The sequence below is a fragment of the Coenobita brevimanus genome, chromosome 40 (genome assembly GCF_032717465.1).
Source record: "Coenobita brevimanus isolate Jiangsu-jjx chromosome 40, ASM3271746v2, whole genome shotgun sequence".
NCBI lineage: Eukaryota > Metazoa > Arthropoda > Malacostraca > Decapoda > Coenobitidae > Coenobita > Coenobita brevimanus.
This window is the reverse complement of record NC_136993.1, coordinates 58,083,889-58,093,468: the sequence shown is the minus strand read 5'-3', so window position 1 is coordinate 58,093,468 and position 9,580 is coordinate 58,083,889.

Sequence of the window (9,580 nt, the reverse complement as noted above, 5' to 3'; positions counted from 1 at the left end):
CGACATCTGTTATATTTTGGGATTGCTGATTGGGAGGCGGCAAACAGAGTTATTTGCAAGTCCCTGCAATGGTTACTGCTTATATGGCCAACATCCGTCTGAGTGTTTTGCGTTTTATAGAAATTGTTCAAGAAGCATGGAACCATACTTTCTTTTTCCATGCCATGTAAATCGCATAAGCTATACGACGATACTAGGGCAAAAAAAAAAAAAAAAGAGACGGGTATCCGCAAAATTATGCGGTCATGCACCCCCCTCCTCCCAGTCCCTCAACAACAGCTACCCTCCAACCACCATCCCCCACCCCACCCTCCCACCGTACTCTCACCACAACTCCCACCATTCCCCACCCAACCGCCCACACCCATCACTCTTACCCCATCCCCCACCTCCCCCACCCTATCCACAACCCCCAACACCTCCCCACCAACCCTTCACCACATCTCACCACCGATTATGCCCGTCCTGAGCTTATGTCACGCCATTCCGATGCTCGGCTTTTAGGAGCTGCAAAAGAGCAATGGTCTCGTCATGCTTGCTCTATTTCGTTTCAAAACATAAAATTAGTTTGAAAAGGTACCAAAACCAAACTACCTCTGAATCACGTTCATTTATGCGTGTTCCCAGAATTGTGGTAAATCTGTTCTTCATCGTGCTGTAAACAATTTCATTCATTCCAAGAGCTATGAAATCTCCAATTCAGGTTCTTCCACTTTGTTTTCAAATACTTTGCCCAAAACTTTTGTTAGAGTACTTCATCGTCCTGCCCTCCTCATTCTTGCTCTGATATCACGGTAGCTGTTTCTTATACGGTACGGCATTACTCTTTCTCACCCCCTTTTACCACCCGCGTTGCTAAGCAAGTGTAGTGGTAATGTTTTCAGTTGTGAAATTGGCTGGCTGGCCTTGTTTGTGGGTAAACATGTATCTCATGAAAGGCTTGGGCTAACGTGAAGCTTGCATGGTATCAAGATATGGCCAAAATCCTGGACGAGTTCGAAAATAGGCATTCGTCCAAGATTTTGACTTGAAACAGCAAATTAACTTCTTTGGTACTAAGTACTCTCGCAGGATCATTGGATATCACTGGTAGGGCTGGATATGCAATGAACAACTATTCCGTGAGAATGAGTCAAGGCCTACCACCCACATAATATGTCTGCTCCAACTCCAGTTATATGGGCACGTGGTCCGTTTTCCTGAGGTTGACTCCGCCCACAGGTAGGTTTCTGAGTGAGTAAGCCGTGATGTAGGAGACCAAGGGGAAGGCCACGGAACTCATACCTGAAGCAGGTCGATCATTCATGTTGAGAGATACTTATAACAGAGAAGAGTCGCTACCTGGAGGGTTACACGAAGGGCCCTCTCCCCTGGGTAGAATTAGAAGGTGGGTGAGGCTATACCCCTCAAGGAATTTGACCCCCCTCCCCCCTCATAATGATAATGATGATGATCAGCCGGAATATCTCAAAGCACTCATCTTTCTTATGCCCTTGCTTCTGAATGGCAGGATGACTGCAGTTGCTCCAGATACGTCATAGATTTTCGGTAGAGTTTTGCAATAATCCTTAATTTTCTCACTGCCCTCTGTGGTTTCTAGTCTTCTATCTTTCCCTGCTCTACCTTGTTTTCAGTCTTTGTTTTTTTTATATAAATGGCTATTGTTTTTTTTTTAACTGTGGTGTTCTTCATGGTTCTGACTTGTCACCAACTCGCCTCTATTAAGCAATGATTTCCTGTGCTGCACATAGAGCCATGAACAATTGATTATACACTGATCATTTCACACTTCTTATTTCCATCTGCTTCTCACAGCACCTATCACAACAGTTACTTGAGCAGTTATGAGATAAAGCAATGATACAAGTTATTTCTTATCTAGGTATTATTTTTGTCTGAAAAAATGAAACCACATTGTTTTAATTATCCATAACACAGTTCATACATCTTTCAAGACAGCAAAGTTTACCACAGATATATCCCTTATTCACATGGTGTGGAGCAGAACTCTAATATTAAGTGGAGGAGTGCACAGCATAATGTATAAAATGAACGTTGTACACTAACCATTAAACATGTTACTCTAGATACAGTTGTGATTAGTTGTACCTTCAGACCGTCTAAGAATGGAGTAAAAACAAAACGATATTCTTCTTAGAATAACTAAGAATAATAAATTGACATGCATTCTAATCACACTAGTAAATCTCCAGAAGCGTAAAGAATTTTTGACTACCCTTTCCCTGGTCAGAATCATATTATTTAGCCATTACCCACGAAAATACAGATTACTCATTTAATGCTGCAGGTGACAGACCAAGTGGAGGCTCGCAGGTCGTTTATAACCACTTTAATGTATGCAGTTCTTCCCAGGAGACTTGAGAGGTAACACACTAATTTTAACTATTTCTATAAAAGGACCTAGAATGTCTTTTTCTAGTTGCTTCTGGCTATTGTCAGAGAAAAAAGCCCTGCTTTTTTTTTTTAGGGAGAGAGAGAGAGAGAGAGAGAAAACAAGCAGGGGAAGGAAAAACATCAGATACAAATGCAAAAACTTAAAGAAAATAATTGCAGACTGTTGATTTTTTTTTATAATCAAGTGCACATTATTATGTCGATCATAATTTGGTCATGAAGTGGAACGAAACTGTAAGATAGCAATATAAGTGGACAGATATACTAAATGAATTGTTCATAACTACTCAAAACTATCAGGTGGGACTACACGTTCGTTTATGATCAAACCATGGTTCTCTTCGTCATGGCCTCCCCGGTTCCAGAGCCTAGTTGGTTAAGCTTCTACTACCCTTTTAGTGGCCAAGTGTGGGCTGCCATGTTGGCCTCCACAATCATTGTATGCGCCATCCTAATCAAGGTAATGGTTGAGATGGGCACGTTGTAGAACTGTTATCTACTGTTTTGGGTCTGAGATCTTTTCCTGCATGGGGCATGGAACAACTTATGGACATAAATTTCGCCATAAAATTCTTGACACCAAGTACAATGTTCATGACTGTTTATCATTTTCACTTTCTGGTGGCTAAAGTCAGTAAGGATATATCTGTTATTAAAGGCGTTAACAGTGGCTGAATTTATGTATTAAGTTAGGAAACTCACACAAAACTGATTCCGGTCATTCAGTGGCTGCACGATACGCATGACTGTATTTGTGTAGTAAAAATAATTATTTCATTGCGAACCCCAGCATATCGGAAATTAAACTATAAATTTTAGTATGCTGGAATAACCTTGCGGTGAACAGTGATTCAGATGATTTCAGGATACTTAGTGGGTTTAGCATGTGTTGCTGTTAAGAGCCTATGGGTATGACGGAATGCCAATTTTCTCAGAATAGTATCTCTTCACCTAAATGCCATGTCCATCATAGATACAGTGTTGTTTAGAGCAACTTTTTGGATCCCAATACTCGGCCATGGAATGGGATATTACCCCCTTATCTGATTTCAATTCGCCTAGCATATTGAAGGGACTCACTCCTGAATGTTCTGATTTATGAAAGTGGTATTATCTTATACCATTGTTAGTTACTATATTGGTTATAAGGTTGTTCTACGCTAGTATTTTTCCAGTGGCAGTGATTAATTCTTGTATGATAACATTACATAAGTGATTTTTACACATTCAGTTCTTGGTGAATTATAATTCTACATATCCTGTTATGAATAATGGTGTACATGACCATCTGTTTCCCGTTATGCAGATCACGGGGACAGAAATGTGGCAGAAGCGTCATGGAGTGCTAGGTAGTGGGTCAGTGGTGCTGGAGATGGTGGGCAGTCTTTTGGGTCAGGGACTCTACGGCCGCCTCTCAACCAGCCAGTCTAACCACATCCTGGTGGGCGTATGGTTATTCTTCGGTGTCGTGGTGGGAACAGGATATCGCAGCAGTCTCATCGCCTCCTTGACCCTCCCCAGGCGACCTCCCAGACCGGAGACAATCGAGGAGCTGGTCAGAGCAGTAGACAAGTATGGTTGTGTTTGGTATACGACAAAGAAAGAGGGAACGTTTTACACTTTACACCCGAGAAAAGAAATATACTGTTCCACATATACGACTAACTACTGCAAGAGGTTTAATAAATGATGAAAAAATGGAAGTAAATGTAAAAGCAGAACTGTCGACTGCTTTTCATACCATAGTCTAAATGAAAGATAAATGTTTTGTGTTGATTTCAACTTAAATACATTATTGGGGTACAGTGTTCTAGGACTCTTACTAAACAAAGGATGCTGTGGAAAATTATAAGTTCTTTCTTTGGCCTGGTAGAGCGATTATTATATTACAGCATCCCCCACCCATCCGAAAAAAATAATACTCAGACTTTTACTATAGCAACAAAGCTTACACTGGTAGAAATTATCATACATGAAAATATCCTGAATGAAACATTCAGGATATTTGTCTGTATCTGACATTTCAGTCTGAACACCATATAGACTGGATTAACCCACCCAGTCCCGTTGACGTATGGGTACATTGCAACATTTTGCATTTGCCAGTCCCGGTGACGTACTGGTACATCATGGAATTTGCAAAGTCCCTAATTTGCACAATTTTCAATTTTCGCGCGTGATTTTTCGTACGTATACACGGGACACCTTCCTCTATTCCTCTACAAGATGCCAAGCAGGTACAATGCTTTACACTGCATAACCTCCCCCCCCCCATTGTCTCGGCAATTCACCTGTTACCAGTGAACTGGCAAATAAAGACATTCAGGCCAGAGTGATTCCACAATCGAACACAATGTGGAGGACAAAGTTTACATAGCATTAGAGGAAGAAACAGTCAGAAATGATGATCAGGTAATGTGGCAAAAGAAGATCAAGAATGGTGATGAGTTAGTGAGTGAAACAATGGTTAAAATGCCTATAGTACTGTTTGAAAACCAATATACTGTCGTACTACATATAAATTCGTACCAAATAATTAAATAAATACCGTTTATCAGTGGTGTGGAATAGTTATCCTCCCATAGAACTCGTTTACTTTGCAGCCAGCCTGATAGAAAACCCTGTAAGGTAAGGAGGTACTCCTACTTGTTTCGAGTATTTTAAACCTCAGGTGAGCTATTTCTTTATGAATTTTTGATGTTTCTCACCAAAAGCTGAGGTTTTAGCCAAAAAAAAAAAAATCCAAAAATGCTCGGAACTGGGGGGTGTCGGAGGTGCGAAAGTGCTCGGGACGTGACAGGTTAAGCATTAAATCTGCTTCCGAAGTTCTCAGTGACTTTGTACCATGTGGTAGCTGATATTGTGTGTATGTGTGTGTGTGTGTGTGTGTGTGTGTGTGTGTGTGTGTGTGTGTGTGTGTGTGTGTGTGTGTGTGTGTGTGTGTGTGTGTGTTCTTCCCTAATTGTATCTTTACAGGAATGAGTCAAGCTCGTACTGTCCCGTGTCTTAAACCATATTTATCGTACATATCCTTAAATTTGTGAATTGTTTTGGCACACACTATTTCATTCGGTAGTGCATTCCATTGATCAATTGCTCTGTTTGGGAAACTGAATATCCTTACGTCTTTATCACCTCTCTTCTTATGCAATTTTTTGCAGTGTCCTCTTGCTGATGTTTCTCCATATGTTAAGTACCGGTAATCATTTATGTCTATTTTCTCCTTTCCTGATATGCATTTATATAGCATTATCATGTCACCTCTTTTCCTTCTCTCCTGTAATGTTGGTAGATTCAGTTTATTTAGTCTTTCTTCATAGCTTAGGTCCCTTAAGCTTGGTATCCATCTTGTAGCGGCCCTTTGAACTTTTTCAATCTTGTCTATGTGCTTTTTGAGATGAGGACTCCAGACTACTGATGCATATTCCAGGGTTGGTCTAATGAATGATGTTATTATCCTTCTTAGCATGTCTTCATATATGTATGTGAATGCTATTCTAATATTTGCAAGCAGTGTATACATGTTCCGTACCTTCTCGCTGATGTAGTCAGCCAGAGATAGTTTGTTTTTGATCATTACACCTAGGTGTGATGTGTGTGTGTAGATTTCTGTTTCATTCTTAACCCGTCATGTCCCGAGGTTTTCCGCACCTCCGACATCCCCCAGTCCCGAGGTATTTCCGAATTTTTTTTTTGGCTAAAACCTTCGCTTTTGGTGAGAAACATCGAAAATTCATAGAGAAATTGCTCACCTGAGGTTTAAAGTGCCCAATCCAGGTAGGAGTTCCTCCTTACCTGAGTGGGTTTTCTAACATGCTGGCACCAAAGAAAACGAGTTCTATGGGAGGGTAACTATTTTATCCACTCATAAACGGTATTTATTTATTTACTTGGTACAAATGTATATGTAGTATGACAGTATATTGGTTTTCAAGCAGTAATAAAGGCATTATAAGCATTGTTTCACTCACTAACTAATCACCATACCTGACCTATTTTTGCCACACTACCTGATCATTATTTCTGGCTGTTTCTTCTTCTAATGCTATGTAAACATTGTCCTCCACATTGTCATCGATTGGGGAATCACTCTGGCCCTGAATAACTTTACTAGCCAGGTCACTGGTAACAGGTCCTTTGCCAAGACAATGGCGTGAGGGGGGGAGGGGGGTGGTTATGCAGTGTAAGGCATTGTCCCTGCTTGGTATCTTGTACAGGAATAGAGGAAGGTGTCCCGTGTATACATACGAAAAATCACGTGCGAAAATTGGAAATTGTGCAAATTAGCGACCTTGCAATTGCACGACGTACTGGTACGTCGCCGGGACTGGCAAATGCAAATCGTTGCAACGTACCCATACGTCGTCGGGATGGGGCGGGTTAAGAGTAGTTAAGGGTCGAAAATTGTTTATATAATAGTAACATATATTATATCAGTGCCGCCCAAGGGAAAGATGACTGGGTGGAGATTAGTGCTGTACGCAGAGACTGTCACGCAGCCGTGAAATTTTAACTTCAAGTGATAATTCCATGTGCATTATAGTGTGCACCGCAATCATGTATAAACAAGATTTTATTTTGTAAAGGAAAAGAACATCTCAAAGACTGTCATAAAACTGAAGCAAAACTGTTGCTCACTGACAGTTGTAGTTAGAATGTGTTATTAAACTAGTTAAGTTCCAACATATCTTTCTTGTGTTCAGTGCAAAGAACACTCGAGACCATGACTATTCTAGGTTCATTTCCCTCAGTAGATGCTCTTTTTGCTGCTAACGGCGGCATTATTAAGAAGGCCGCCATGTCATTAAACCAAATGTCTATCCAGCACGAGAACTGTCCAATGGCATAATGAAACCGTATGTATATCTCCAGACTTCTCTGCTTGTCATTATTACCGAGCATAAGCTGAACTGAGTATAAAATAATAATCGAAGTAATTTTGCGTAACTTATTTCATATGACATGCTTTCGTTTAGCTTCAGTTCCTGAGTTTGTCTTAGAAATTATTTTTCTGCATTATTAACTTCGTAGTTCCAGTCCCGGGTTAAGTTCTTAGGGATTTGTAATGCCCAAAGGCGTACAAAATGGTTTTCCTTTGGACAAAAGCAGAACATTTCTCTATGAATTTCTGTTAATGTCAAGAAATGTACGAGAACTCAGAAGCCTGGTTCATTATAACACTGAATTTACAGTCTTAGCCACTAACATGGTTGATTCGGTCTCATACCTCAAAATGACTCTTTCTTCTTCAACATTTGCAGATCATTTGTTCATGTAGTGTATGGCAGCTCAGTACATCCTCCTCTTATCCAAAAAAATATGACAGTATTTCAGGTCATATTTTTGGTTTTGAAATCTATTTTCCAGCATATATTGTTCTGGAGTACATGATTCCGAATGTTCAAAATCCTGATACTGTTTCTAAGATAGAAGCATTAGGGTACCGTATATATTTCATTATAAACAACTGGTATAACTAAATTATATAAATATTTCTTGAACACTGAACTGTAAGACATAGGTGGTTGATTGTACGTGTACATATTTAAAAATGGCAGATGCAAGTTATTAATGAGCAGTTTCTACATTATTATTCAATTAGTCTGTTGAAGGCATTGCCTTTTCATTTTATTTACTTAATAAAATGTTATTGTTTTGCAGTGTAACATTGGAGTCTTCTGGTTCCTCGTTCAAGACTTACCTTTTAAGTTCTGAATCTAGTCTGTTCAGAGCGATGGGTAACCTGATACAATTGGGCTTTGACAATATTAAGGGACTCACTGCTGCTCTTCAGAAAAAGTGAGTTGTCGTTAATCTCTTCAGCCCAATGATGCCTTTTTAATATTTTGGCATGCCATGACTTACTTTTGGCTTATTATGGTTGTCGGACGATTTTCAGCAAAAAATTCGAAAAGACGCGACTGTGATAGATTGCATCACTGTTACTAACACCAAACAGTTTTCCTCAGGTCTGAGATAACTTGTAAAACCTGAGGCCTTTTCTTCATTAATACCATTATAACAAATATCACCCATCTACTCATTGGTAGTTTATGATTCATCAGGAGCATAAGGGCACTGGGCTAGGCTACTTAACCCCTGAGTTGTATTGTGTGAGCTGTAAATTCCAACCTTCCCTCAAATGTGAACCTTTATAGACTATACTTCTCGAATTCCTAAACTCCTTGATCACCAGGCCTCAGTTTGATTATACAGTGTTTAGCAAACACGGTGAATGGTTGTCCTCGCTAACAAGAAACTATATGAGTTTGTCATCCAGTGTAGGTAGCAGAATGCATCACCCTGTCAAACAACTGGATGGTGAGCATTCACACCCTTAGAGAAAATATGTTATCTCCATGGTCCCATGACTGAGATAAAACAAACCTCGTTGGACTTTATAAGTTAATGATAACTGGTATGATCACTGAGGAGTTTCAGAAACACATGGGTTGTGAATGTGCATGGCCATTTTATAAAATTTTGTCTATTTCAAAACAGGCTGCAACTCCTATTCTTAATTCCTATTCATACTTAGTGAATATTGTGTCAGTTACTAAAGACAGCATTTCAAAATCATCACCAGTCCAGTTCTTCTCCTTATGAAGGTTTTAATATACTTTATTTTATGTTTGCCACAATAGGATGAGCATTCGGTGGTCAGATGGGTCTAGTGTATCTCTTAAACCAGCCCCGTCCCGTCGACGTATGGGTACATTGCAAGATTTTGCATTTGCCAGTCCCGGCGACGTACTGGTACGTCATGCAATTGCAAGGTCCCTAGTTTGCACAATTTTCAATTTTCGCGTGTGACTTTTCGTACGTATACATGGGACACCTTCCTCTATTCCTCTACAAAACGCCAAGCAGGGACAATGCCTTACACCACATAACCTCCCCCCTCCCCCCCTCACGCCATTGTCTCGGCAATTCACCTGTTACCAGTGACCTGGACAGTAAAGATATTCAGGGCCAGAGTGATTCCCCAATCGATGACAATGTGGAGGACAAAGTTTACATAGCATTAGAAGAAGAAACAGTCAGAAATAATGATCAGGTAATGTGGTAAAAGAAGGTCAGGTATGGTCATTAGTTAATGAGTGGAACAATGCTTATAATGCCAATATTACTGCTTGAAATCCAATATACTCTCATACTACATATA